We start from the raw sequence: 10,055 nt of genomic DNA on the forward strand, positions 1-10,055 counted from the left end.
TTCCCGTATCTCTCTGTTCCCTCCCTCTCTCTCTCCGATCGTTTTCCCCAAAAAAATTCACCGTCGTCTGGAGGCCAACGACGACGAGAGTACCACCAAAAGGCTCGTCTTCTTCTACTCTCCCTCCTCATGTCTCTCTCTGTCCCAGATAACCGCCGATCATGGCAAATCGAAGCGGCAGGCCGACAGCCACTCCGGCGGCAATCTGCCTATCCCGGCGAAGTTGAGATGCCGGGTCTAGTGGGTTTTGAAGCTCTTGTCATTTTGAACATGTTGGTGGCCTCCGATTATTCATCGGACCACTGTACAAGGCGAATCGATGCCGAGAAGCCAGCGGCGGGCTGACAGCCACTCCGGCGGCAATCTGCCTATCCTGGCGAAGTTGAGATGCCGGGCCTAGTGGGTTTTGAAGCTCTCGTCATTTTGAACATGTTGGTGGCTTCCGATTATTCATCGGACCACTGTACAAGGTGAATCGATGCCGAGAAGCCAGCGGCGGCCGAAAATTTCGCTGAAATTTGGAAATGTTCGACGAAATCGTCGAAATTAGGACAAAATTTTGTTCGTGTTGTGTTAAAATTTCGAAACCCCCAAAAATCGAAATTTAATACCTTGGTCACAACTTAACTGTGACTGTCTTGGTAAATTGAAAGAGACAACTCACACCATTATACTATATATTATTTTGAGTAAAAGTATTGTTTTGACCTCTATTTATACTATATTGTAGTATAATTTCTCTAAAACAAATTCAATTAAGTCACAACTTAACTGTAACTGTCTCACAATTTAGATGTGACTGTCGTTCAGTCACAACTAAATTTGAAGTTGTAAGTGTCGTACAGTCACAACTAAATGTGAAGTTTAGACTACATTAGCAAATTTTCAAGAAAATATAAAAGTTTCAAGGGCACTTTTGTCAAAACCTTATAAATTTTAACTAACACTCATCATATGTGGGCCAAAGGATAAAAATGTCAAATGGAAAAGGCTCAAATCAAAGAGGCCAACATATTTGTGACCAAATTTAAAAAACTACATTTAAATTTGGTAGTTCAATTAAAATATTATATGGTCTTCATGCTATACCAAAAAATTATTGAGATTTGGTATTTAATCCTAATTTTCTAAAAAAATAAATCTTTTAATATAAATCTTAATTTATTAACCAATAAATCTCTTAAATTATGTCAAAATACTCAAAACACACCCTCAGACAGTGAGACATTCAAAATGCCTATATTACCTGCACCAAAAAAAAAATTCGTGTTTACGTGTCAAATTTCAATATTTTTTTGTTTAGATACTAAAATTTAATAACTTTTTTAAATTAGGCATAATAATATAATAAAAGATACTATAATTCACAAATACTACATTACATATCACTACAATAAAAAAAATATAGTCAATTAAAAATAAATTAATAAAAAAATAAATTAAATAATTAAGTCTAGTTTTGGACTCCTATTCCCTCTTAGACCCACCTATTTAATTGAATTTCTCAGCCGGTCCACCTTATTTTCTTCCAATCCACTTTTAATTTTTCATCCTTTCTCCGTCTCTCTTCGTCTTTCTCCTACTCCCTCTCTCATTTCTCTATCCTCACTCACGCCCAGCCACACCTCCTCCTCGATATGTGTCGTCCCACGTGGGCTTGGAGATTGAGCGATGGTGCTTGGACAGCGTTGCGACGCTGATCTCAGAGCAGCCAGGTTCAGTGGCTTCACTGCTGTTTTGAGTCTGATCGATAATACTGAAACAACTTGCGCTACCTTCAAGTTTGGTTAAAGTTGGTAACTCATCTGTCTATCCCTCTTCTTTATGATTATGATTTCTGGTTGGTTGAATGGCTATTAATTCGTATATCTGTCATTGAATGTTTTAATTTTCTTGGAGGTCTTTGATTTGGGTGTGATTACTGTTGTGGGTGTTTGATTTATGATGAAATGATTGTGGGTTATATATGTTTTTGATTGAGTTGGATATTGATATGGTTCAAGACTTCAAGTTAATCATTATATATATTTGATTTAATGGCTTTACTTTTCTGCAGTTGCTAGTTTTCATGGTTAGTAATGTTTATGAAAACTGCAAGCAATCTCATAATGCAAATGAAATGCAATGCAACCAGAAACATTCAATGGCTAAAGTATGTCTATCTGTTTCGTTGCTTTTAAAATAGAGGAATTTTTTGTAATTTTTTTTTTTTTTTGTGGAAGTGGATTTTTTAAGTAAGTATTTTGAAAATTGTCTTTGTTTTCAGTTGGGAATAATTTGTGGCCGAAGATGGCTATGATTGTTATTGTCAAGCAGAAACTATTTGGGACAATAGTTACTATTAGACAATTGCAATTATTGTTAATATGGGCACGATTTGGAAGAGCTGGGCTCCATTGAGAAATATAGTAACAATCTCACTTATATATTGTTACTGACAAGCAGTAACAATATATGAGTGAAGCTATGATTGGTTACTATTTGTCAGTAAAAATATCTAAGTGGGGTTATAGTTGTTACTATTTTTTAGTAACAATATCTAAGTGGAGCTATGATTGTTATTGACAAACAGTAATAATATGTAGGTGAGGCTATGGTTGTTACTACTTGTTAGTAACAATATATAAGTGAGGTTATGATTGTTACTGACAAACATTAACAATATGTAAGTGAAACTATAGTTGTTACTACTTATCAATAACAATATGTAAGTAAGTGTGGCTACTTTTGTTACTACTTGTCAGTAACAATATATAAGTGAAACTATAACTGTTACTGCAATATGTAATTATGTAAGTAGGGCTATGAATTCGAGAGAAAATTGATTAATTATTAATTGGTACTGTGACAGTGACACACCAATTAATTATTAAAAAGAAACAAAAAGAAAAGACTCATGACTAAGCTTTTGATCAAGAACTTGGTGCAGTGAAACTCATTCTGCTTTGTGACTCCTTTCAAGCCACAAATCCAATCACAAAGTTAATTTTGGCTTTTGATGAGGTGATGTGTGGCGTATATGGAAAATAAAATCAAATAAAGTTGTACGGTGGACTTTGATTGGTTTTCATTTTGATTATTTCTCATCGATTGGACCAATTTACAAAGTGATGGATTCATTTGTTGGAGTTCGGGAGAAAACATGTGCCTTTTTTGCCGTTAACGCTTCCGTTTAATTTTTAAAAAAGTGGGTCGCTACAGTAGCACATTATTGCTGGTGGGCCGGACAATCATGGTTTTTATTGAAGGAATTTCCAAAATAAACTCAAAAAAATACTAGGTTTGTATTTGACTACCACGTAGCAAAACGGCTTAGAAACTAGATCTCGGATTTTGGGCAGAACCCTAAACCTCATTTATATATTATGTATCTCATTTCTATATCATACATCACATTTCTATACCTTAAACTAATTAAGGCAAACGTTGTAATTTTATGCTCTAAATACAATTAGACTACATTAGTCAATTTTCAAGACAATATAAAAGCTTCAAGGATAAAATGTCAAATGGAAAGGCTCAACAAAGGGGTCAACATGTTTGTGATCTAATCTAAAAAATTACATTTAAATTTGATAGTCCAATTGAAATATTATATAGTCTTCATGTTATTCTAAAAAATTATTAGAATTTGGTGTCTAATCCTAATTTTCTACAACAACAAAAAAGCCTATAATTACACAAGATAATAATCAACCCAAAAAAAAAAATCCTAAATTCACTGTAATTGCAAAAAGGACAAAAAAAACAAAAGCATTCGAATAGTTACTAATTCTACCGCTCAACAGAAATTGAAAAAGCCTCGTCTATTTTTTTTAAAGTTATTAAAATAATTTTGCTTTGATCTTAAAGCACGTTTACTTACCCGTAATCGGAATAAGCAAAAATTTGAATCGAAATAAGGATGAATCATAGTGAAGAGTAATCAGAGTGAGTAGGAATCAGAGTCAAACATTCACAATAATGTGTTTTCTAAATGTCAGTAATCGAAATAAGAAACAACATAATTTTCATACACGTATTTGCAGGAATCAGAATCAAAACCAGTTTGAATACTAAAATGTCCTTATACAAAATTAAATACGTTTTATGATACTCACAATTTTTTAAAATCTTATTCATGGATTTGCCCCATGAAACTAACTTTCTTTTCACTTTGCCCCCTAAAAGTTAAATCCTCTCACTTGCCCCCCGAACTTTACAAATGACTCCCAATAGCCAAGTTTCGTCACTTTCATCAATTAGTCTAGTTTTTATCTCAACTTTGACCCGACTTTTGACCCATCAAAAAGAGCTCTAGAACTCCAGATAATGAATGGAGTTGAGGGATATTGATGTTCCCCTAGGCTTGCGCGTGGATTGTCAACAGTCCTTTTCTTACCCAAATTTTTTAAAATAATAAATAAAATATTTGATACACAATATATCCCATCAATTGGAAAAAAAAAATTTGAGAGAGGATGCATTTTGGACAATTCGATACACAATATATCCCATCAAATAAAACATTTGGGGTTTTATTTGGTTGAGAGCAATTTTGGATTTTAAAAAAAAGGGTGAGGGTAGTTTTGGCATGAAAAAATTTATTCACATTCCCTCTTCTCTAATTCGGACCCCTCTATATTATTCAATTCTTTATTTTATGTGGGCCTCACATTCTTTCCGATTCTAATATGTGTAAGTAAATAAGGGAATCATAATGGAAATGATTCCCAAATGTCAGTAAACACATGAATGAGAATATATCACTTTCATTCTTCTCAGCCATTCCGATTACGGATAAGTAAACATACCCTTAAAGTTAGGAAACCAGTTCCTACTCTTTTTGAGTATTTTATTAAGTGTTAGTGTTCTCAAAGTAGTTTATTCTTCTTTTTTAATTAATTTTTTTTTCTTAATTAACTTGATTCAAGCCTAGAAAGTTTCAGGGAAAAACAATGTAAAAGGGACGTTTATTGAGCAATTGTGGGTGTCTTAGAAATCCTTTCAAACAATGCGAACGTTCAACTCTCTTAGAATATTTTGTGCTTTAACATTGATAGGAGGTGTCCCCAACTGAGATTTTAATGGATTTCATAAAAATCTAAGTGTCTCCAACTTGGATTTTAATGGATTCCTAAGAAATCCAAGTGTCCTAAAAAACTGATGGATTTCATTAAGTGGTGGATTTTAATAGATTTGGATGAAATTTAATGGATTTTTTACACATAACAGATTCTATGAGAATTTCAATTATTTTCCTAGAATTTTGATGGATTCTATGGATTTTAAAATCCATTAAAATATGAGTTGGGGACAGCCCTTAGTAAATTTGAGATGATTGGTTATGGAAGGTTATATTTAATGAATTAATATTCTTGAAATTGGTTGCAATCAACCCGCTCCCAAGAAATTCTTCAATTTCTTTCGGTCTGATTCTATCTCTTTGCATTTAGGGAATCGGTCTGATTCTATCTCTTTTCATTCCATTTGAAGAAATGAAGGATCCCAAAGAATCGATCTTTCTTTTAGTTCTTGATCCTTATGTACTTTTTCTTACTTAATCCATATTCTTTTATTTTTTCTGAAGTGTGGTGTTTCTCCTGCAATGCTTTTGCCTTTTTTACCCAAAGATTACTTGGGCTTAATTCCCACACCACAACAATGTACATTTACACTTCCTCAGTTCTCACGCTTTCTCTTTACTCTTTGGTGTACATTCTAACTTATCATCTCTCTCTCAGTCTCTTACTCTCTTGGATCGTCTTCTTCCTCTCAATTGATCTCTCTCTCTCTCTCCGATTGTCATATATATCACTCCTTCTCTGATTTTGTTCCCAATTTCCTTAAACCCTAACTTTTTATTCTCTAAATTCAATTAGAAATTTGGAGAAATTTGGAGAAATTTGTTAGTATGGCTTTAGGCAATAGAAAGGAAAGATGCAAGAAGGTAATGTTGATTATTGTGTTTTTCCCTTTTAATTTCTGCCTTATATTACTATATATCATGCCAATATGACAGATTGTTGAAATATATATTTATGTCTAATATCCCTTTTAATTTAGGTCTTATATCCCTTTTAATTTTTGTCATATATTAATAATTGTTGAAATATTCATTTGTAAGGTGAGCTCTTGTTTCATTTCAGTTTGCATTTAGATTCTCTGTTTTTAGTTTCAAACATTTTTCTAAGAGCTAGAAAGAGTATTCGAATGTGCTTTATTACATGCAAAATTGGTTGCTCTATGATGATGCTCAGTTTTGCACACGAACATGTTTGTCATCTATTTGACATTGCTGGTTATATTAATCAAGAATTTTGATGTTGCGCGCTATATGCCTATATGCATTCGTCTATATATTTGAATGCATATTGAATGTATAATGTATTGATTACAAAATTGTGAACTGTATATCTTTCATGAAAGTATTAATGTATTATAATTTTAAGTAAAATTTAAGTTTGAGAAAGTTTATAATTGTGTTTGTATAACTAACATTAGGGCCCATTTTAAATTTTCACCCCGGCCTTGATCCAAAAGTCAGGGTTGGCACTGTATATTATCCTACAATTAATGAGATAAGTTACACAAAAGTACCACTACTCGTCAAAGAGACTCTTCCAAGGGGTATGCCCCAATGGGGCATCTCTCACATGAGGTGGATGGAAGATTTATTCCTACTCGTCATCTCTCTCTGTCCCTCTTAAATGTTAAATGACACTTTTGTTTTGGGTACATGTTGGGCTCTAGTAATGGCTAAGTTAATTTATATAGATTGATTCTTTCAATGGTGGCCAGAGTTGGTTGAAAAATTAAAAAATGAAAAACTTTGGAAGCTCGATTCATCGAGTACCATATATGGTTGTCATGAGAAATGGAGAGTGTCAAATTTTCTTAGAGCTGGGCATTAAAACCAGAATACCGAACTCATACCGGTTCCATCTCGTTTAGGTCTCATCCCGTTTAGGTCCCGTAAATTTCGAGATGATCCCGTACCGGTCTCGAATACAATGGGATGAGAATGGTATCAATATTTCAATCTCATCTCGTCCCGTCCCGTACCAGATATATACAATTAATTTTTTTTATATATTTTTATTACGTGTCACACTTTGGTTGGTTGTTTGGGCAAGTCTATACTAAAAAGTCTAGACTTGACCACACCCAATAACACCCATTCCCAGAATCCACTTCCAGCGCCCCCCCTCTCTTTTTTCTTTCTTTTTCCTTTTTTCCCTCATTGTCTTTCTCTCTCTTCCTTTTTTCTTTCTTTTTCCAACAACACACACAGACCTTCAAGTCTTCCTTTTCTCTCTGGACAGCTAGCCACCATCTTTGGCGAGAACCTCCTTGTCTGGCGACTGATGATCGACAATGAGAACACCACCATTCTCTCCCTCTCTTCCTCATCTAGCTCCTCAAAGCCTTTGATTTTTCAGAAACTCAGCCAAAACTGACACTCATCCCCGAATCCAATTGTGTAGTCGCGACAGTGATCGGCGTTTCAAGCTGAGTTGAGACGCCGTACCACATGGGTTTTGTTCTCTAGGTCACGGCGAGTTCAACCATGCCCTTTCTTTTACATGGATTCTCACCCATGAAGAAGGATCAAAGAGAGGGAAGCCAACAAGTTCAACCATGCCTTTCCCTGCAATTGGTCCCGAACCCATCCCGACCCATCCTGTACCATATAGTTTGGTTTTGAAACGATACCATGGTCATCCCGTCCCGATCCTGATCCCGAAACTAATTCTGGTTTTGGGATCGGGATGAGGAAGGTCTCGTCTCCCCCCTCCCCCGGTACCGTGCCCACCCCTAGATTTTCTTGCATAAAAAATTGAGGCATAAAGAAATAGAGATATGAGAGGCAGAAGAAGGCATAGGGTGGGGTCACCAGTGGAGGGATGACGTCGCTAGCGGTGGGAGTGGGCGGGGGTGGCATGGTTCTTTTCTTTCTTTAATTAATTTTTATATTTAATTTTACTTAGGGGAAAATTAGATAAATTGAGAAACGAAATTAAAATGGGGTATATTGAGCAATTTAGATTTAGATGTGTACCAATAGAACCACCCAAATTAAAATTCCAATTAATAATTTATTCTTTCATTCACTTTTTTTCTCACTTTAATTCCCAAATTAATGTTGGACCATCACGTAAGGACCATAGCTTCATCCATTACGTTTTAGCTTCCTAAGAACCAACTTTCGGAGTTTAATTAAAAAGTAATATCATATAGGGTATTGCTATTTGGATCCAATTTTTTTAAAACAATGCTTAGATACTCATATTTGAGTACCAATCTTGTACTTATGACCAATTAAATGAGCTCATGATGGATCTACCATCCTAACTCTCTATTCTCTCTCATAATGAACTCATTTGATTGATCATGAGTACAAGATTGATACTCAAATCTAAATACGTAAGTATTGTTCATTTTTTTACTATTAGCCCCAACAATTTTACAACATGTTAATTTTCAATTTAATAACATTTTAATGACTGTTGAGGACAAACATTTAATTAAAATTTTTTAAAAACAATTAACTTAAACTAGACACAACACCATCACTATACCAAACAACTCTATATATATACCCAACATTCACTCATATCCCTCCAACATCTATACACACCTCTTCTCTTTAACAAAACCCTAAACTCCATTACACTAGCATGCATAAACAAAACAAAATTAAACAGAGTTATCATGAAATTTTGCGAAGAGTGGGAGTAGATAGGCCGGAAGACATGCTATTTGTGACAGATGTCTTCCAAGAAGCTAGCCGTGGCTGCAAGGGCTGCAGGTAATATGTTGCTTATGGTTATAAAAAGAATTGTCTTCCGAATTACTAAGCACAATATTTCTCTGTGGATGACAGCATGACCATAATACCAGGGTATACAAGCAGTAATGTTTTTGTGATTTGGGTGATGGCCCAGTTCCAGTTCAATTGCTTCCCAATTAGGCAATTACTAAGAACAGGATGGATGATACTCAATTTAAAAACTAAGGGATGGAAATTGACACTCTAAAATTTGACATTTTCCCATTCGATTATATATATTAATGTGTGTTCACTGATCGAAGAAATCAAACATAATTGCGAAAAATCAACCCAATTTGCTGATGAGACCATATATTCTTCCTTAAACAAGCAGTTTGACTTGGTCGGAGGGCGGCATAGTGGGTTTGAAGAAGTCATGCTCTAGTGGTTGGCACAGAAGGTGGTTTGAAAATGAAGAGCCCCAACTTAAGATTTGCAAGTGATAGAAAGAATAAAAGAAATAAAAACAGTCGGATGGGGTCTGTAAGCAAAAAGCACGTAGAGCCCAATTTCCTCAAAGTCCAGACACTTGCCAATCTTTAAGAATGTTGTGATATTGAACCAGTGGAATTGGGTTTGGTTATGATGATTTCCTATGTGCAAACAACGAGTCAGAAGGGTGTTTCAATGAGATTGCTTATGTCATTGAACTTGAACCAGACAATAACAAGAGGAAAGGGAGGGGGTGAAGGGAAGAAGCTTATATGATTGAGATCGTATGTAAATTAATGTTTCAATTTTTCAAACATATCTGCTAAGCACTTCTTTTCTTGGGTGTGTTTGTTGGGTATAGTAACTAAAATTATTGGGTGTGATGTTTGGTTTAGTTATTGGGTTTTAATAAGAGTTGTTTAGGAAAACATGTTGGGTGTACTAATAAGTTTAACATTTTTTAAAATAAAGATGGGTGTAAAAAATATGTTGGGGCTGATAAAAAATTTGGGTCCAAATAGCGGCACCCTATCATATATCATGCATACAAGAATGCCCACAAGCTTAAAGTGATCACCCTTGCAAACAATATGAGAACAACAATCGAATGGAGCACAATTGTGTTATGGATCAAAGATCGTAAAGTCAAGTTAGACACATACAATTGAGAAAGTGTATAAAGAAATTAAGTCGAAGAGTTTAGGGTTTTCAGTATAGAAATGTTGTGTACCTCATGAAGCTAGTAACAGCTAGTTCGATACCTTTGAGATGCCACATCATCATCATAATTAAGAGGTTGTATAAGGCAATA

Source organism: Dryas octopetala, chromosome 3 (assembly GCF_963921425.1).
Source record: "Dryas octopetala chromosome 3, drDryOcto1.1, whole genome shotgun sequence".
NCBI lineage: Eukaryota > Viridiplantae > Streptophyta > Magnoliopsida > Rosales > Rosaceae > Dryas > Dryas octopetala.